Here is a 4,640-nt window from a genome sequence, read left to right as displayed (position 1 = left end):
TCGTCCGTCCTTGCTTAGAACCACTATCTCTTGATTGATCTGTTTTTTTCTACCTTTACAGCTCGCTCTGTAAGTTCACTAGCAATACACCAATACAGCACTAGCTATAGCAGTAACTAGTACAATGAGTCAGGGGTCGGGTGAATTCAATAATAGACGCCTGTTGGCATTCCAGCCTTCCTTCTCCTTTCAGGGAGAGCTAATGCGGGTATTTTGGTTTGTAGGTAATAAAACCTACTATTCCGCTATGAGGGAAAGGAGTGAAAAGCTATGTGAAGTCAAAGAGGAAAGGCTCTCCGACTCGAAAAAATAGTGTACATTATGATCTATCCTATCCTTTATAAAGCTAAAAGCAAGTAAGCATTTCGAGTGTATGGAAGCAAGAAGTGTTAGTACGTATTCCACTAAGAGAACAGTAAGGAAGTGAAAGTCACAATAGTCTTTCTTCTCTTTCCGCCTAGCAAGAGTAAAGCAAGAAGAACTGATCGATCTAATTTCCCTCTTCTCTTATTATAGCTACTATAGCTAATCTATAGTGTGGACCTTAGCTCAGTATGGAGGGCAGACTACCTTCTTACAGAGTGCTCTATCCCTAGAAGAAAATCTATTTTAGCATACTCTCTTTCTTTGGAAATGATATGATACTAAATTTAGATACTAGACGACTAGAGAAGAGAGAGGCAGGAAAGCCAGATCGGACTGACCGGTTGGAACGATTACGAAAGTTTCCGACAGTTAGACCGTTTGAGAGCCTTGCAAGACTTTCGAGAGTTAACGACAGGAGAAAAGGAAAACGATTGAGAGATTTGATTACGACCGTTCGAGATTCGCGTTAGCATACTCGATATCGCACAGATCAATTGCAAGGGGATCTAGATTGAATAAAAAAGATCGATTCATGCTTGATACGATAGAGATCAATCGTTTACTTCAACTAAAATCGATGAAGTACTGAAACTACTTCAACTTCAATGGATGAACTTCTTGCTTGCCTGCTGCTCCTCTGAACTTTGCTACTTTACTATAGTTTTATAAAGTTGAATGAAAGTCGATATTTCACTTGCACTTTAAAGACAGCTACGTTTAATAATAATAAGGGCTTTTTTTCTAGCGTTTTCCCTTCCCAGTCACCTATGAGAGGGGGTTCACAGGGCTTCTTGCTACAGAGAAATTGACGTAGACAGCCTATTATATTAAGGGAATGGATCGGAGTGCAGCAAGCTCATCTAATATATTCGACTTCGCTTGCTTGCACGACCGCCACACTCCTCTTTGCTTTCAAAATAAAATATTTCTTCGCTATCTTTCTTTGAGCTCCTAGGCAACAGATCCTACTCCCTAAGAAGAGTCATTAAGAAAGAGGGATCCATTTAAAGGAATTCATGCTGATTGCCTAACTTCGGGTACTTTCAAGGCTCACACTACAACAAGAGTCCGAGCGACCAGGAGCAGGCTTGAATACAGAAAGAGATTCGTACTGTTTGCGCTTACTTACCCATTTGCTTATTAACAAAGACAGCCAGGTTCGCTTACCCCTTTTTTGCCTACCAATGATAGAGGAAGGCTTACCTCAGACCCGAACCCCCTATGATTGCTTCCACTTGAAGAGACTGACTTGCGCCCATAAGTACTAGACTTTGATAAAGGAATGGGGAGGCGGAGATATTTAATACTGGAATCGTAATCGTAAAAAGATAATCAAAACCCGCTACTTGAAAGCACCTATTAAAGAAGAGGGACTCGATTAAAGGACTCATACAAGACTTATTCCAGACCTTATTCCTTCGCATGCTTCTAAGGCTCGAACTCGTCACTAAGTACGAGAGCTCTAATGTCATGTCAAACCTGAAAGCGGATGCGAGAAAGATGTCAAAAATCTGCTTAGGGTCAGATTGGACTTTATCTTCTTGCCCTGCTTGCCACCACTCTGAAAGCCTGATTCGCAGCTCTCTAAATCATTCCGAAATAAGTTAGGGGTAGGGGTCTAGCTCAGCTCTAAGCCTAGGATAGGACCTTGTCCAGGAACCAACTTCTTTCTATTTTAGTATAACGGAGTCTCAGTAAACCGTTCTAAAGCCCACCCTCTAGCCCGTCAGGCTTTCCCAGACTCATCTCGCCGGCGAAATTCTATTATCTGTCCTACCTCCTATGAGCCCTAAGCAGACCAAGCTTCCTTAGCGTACTGAGCCTACCTATTCAAGAGAACAGAGCCTAGCTACAATGGTATTTATTCTCCTTTCGAGGGAGATCCTTTCTAGAGGTTGTCCATCTACGAATTAGTGATCCAACTGGGCATCTTACGTATGAATTCGTGCTCCAAGTATGGGCTCTTGCCCTCTCTCCATAAAGGAAGAAGAAGGCAAGACTAAGTCATTTAGTAGTTTTCTATTTCCATTCTGCCTTCACCATGCCTACCCTGTAAAAACGATTCTCCAACTGATGATTTTTCAGTTTCGGATGTGAAGGCTTAGGCTTCCATTTTTGTTCTAGGTTTTCTTTATTCGCCGGGGCGCTCAGTTCCTTCCTGTTCCCAGAGCTGAGGCATTGTAGTGCAGCTCCTGCTGAAGGCTGCTTTGTTTGGGAAGACGTGCTCTTGTTGTTTTCTTGCTGCTGCGGCCTCAATACAATTCTGGCTATCCTCTCTTTTCTTTTGCGTGCGGCCCGTGATGTTTTGATCCTTTCTTTCTTTCTTGCTCTATCGCTTTTTTTGAGGGCCTCCCGGACCCCATTGTCAATAGTGTTCTTTAGCGGGAGGTATGTCTCGGCTAATGCTTTTGTTTCAAATAAAAGCATCTGCTCTTTCGGCATCTCTTTCGCTTGTCCAGTAACCTCTTCTTTCTCAAAAAGAAAAAGTAGGAACCCGGTCTTGACGCCCCTAAACAATAGCAATAGCACGAATCCTAAGCTACGGCACGCGAAGGAATGGTTCCATGAATCATGGGCGGATCTTAACAGATTTCCCATCAGAGGACTACTACGACTACATCATCGTCGAGGCGCCCCGGTCTGAACATGCCAGGTTGGTTGACAAACCCAAGGGCAAAGCCAGGGGGGGGGAGGGGGCAGCCGGAAAGGATAGTTCCTGAGGTTCTAGAAAATAATAAACAGGAGCGTGGGTACATACAAACCTGACGGATGGGATAAGAATCATTTTTTGGGCGATCAACCAACCCAACCCCAACACTGACTCGGCTCGGAGCGAGTTTGCATATTAAGTAAATAGAAAGAGAGAAACCTACTTCCGCTCGGTTGCTTATGATAGACCAAAGAGAGGCACTAATAGAGTATAGCAAGCTGCTCGTAAGATAGCAATAACTTGATTGCAAGCTTACCAACCAATAGCTACAATACCACATTCCACCAGTCATATTGATTTGATTAGCTTACTGTTCGCGACAAATTTCGTGTACGGAAATTAATAACTGCAATCACGAAAGAAATGTAAAGAAAAATTCTTTTTTTAATAAAACTTGTGAGTACAACTCTGTGTATCCCCTGATTCTTGTCTCTAATTTGTTTTCCTTGATTCGAGGGCTGAAGCAGCGTATTTCTCGAGCGCAGGATGCTGTGGACCTCCTTGTGATTTACTTGATCGTCAAGAAGAGTTAGTAGCGCTTCGGATTGATCACGAGGGACAACTTCTCTTGATCACTCCTTCTTGTTTTCTTCAATTCGAGGGACAATGTAGTGTATTTCTCGAACGAAACGAGTTCCTTGTGATGTGTTGAATCTTCAATGAACTTCCATCAGCACTTCAGATTGATCTTGAGGAAGAACGTCTCGTGGATCTCTCCTTGCTTGTTAGAGAACCTTGGAGAAGACTATTACGTTGATCCCTTCTTGTGATCGATTTTAGCACTAGCATGGTTCGCTTCGGCCGTGTCATTAGCGTCAATGATGATCTTTCCATCTCTCACCAACGTCATGATCTTCTCCTTTAAGACGAAGCATCTTGCTGTAGGGTGACTGACGATGCGGTGATATTTGCAATACTTGGGATCATCCACCTCTTTTAGATCTTTCACCGCGTCGCTGAGATTCAATGATTCCATCATAGGCCCTTTCTCTACAGCCTAGAGATCCTATAAGCTTTCGGGGCTCTGTAGAGATGGGAGCGGATTCAGTGAAATAGGAGGCTCAAGTGGTTCATCCGCTTATTCAAGGGATATTCTAAGAGGAAAGTACGCTATTCGTCGGTGAGGGATCTATGGTAGCTCGTCTATCTCTTAGCATCGATGGCAGGCCTACTTTTACAGCTTGAGACTTCCTTTGCCTTTGAAAGGTTGGAATCCAGGAATCGTGGACTAGAGCCCTTATTCTAGGTCGATGTGCCACCAATACATTCTACCTTTGAAATCTGGCTTTACCTGGGCCGCTTCTCGACCGAGATCCCTTCGATGGATGTCACCGTGCTTGTCTCTTCTCAACTGGATTTGGCTTCTATTTAAGACTTTTTGAATATTGAATCTAACTACTAGCATCGGTCCCGGCAAAGACCCCTCTTTCGTTCGAGCAAAGGGCGCCTAACCTGAAAGAGGAAATAGGGGTTTTCCTCGATGCGAAAGAGCTAGATCAGTAGTTTATCTGGGACGAATTCCTACTTACTTTTCTTAGTAATGGTAACGAAGGTATGCCAAGGG

The sequence above is a fragment of the Nicotiana attenuata genome, unplaced genomic scaffold (genome assembly GCF_001879085.1).
Source record: "Nicotiana attenuata strain UT unplaced genomic scaffold, NIATTr2, whole genome shotgun sequence".
Lineage (NCBI taxonomy): Eukaryota > Viridiplantae > Streptophyta > Magnoliopsida > Solanales > Solanaceae > Nicotiana > Nicotiana attenuata.
This window is presented reverse-complemented; position numbering follows the sequence as displayed.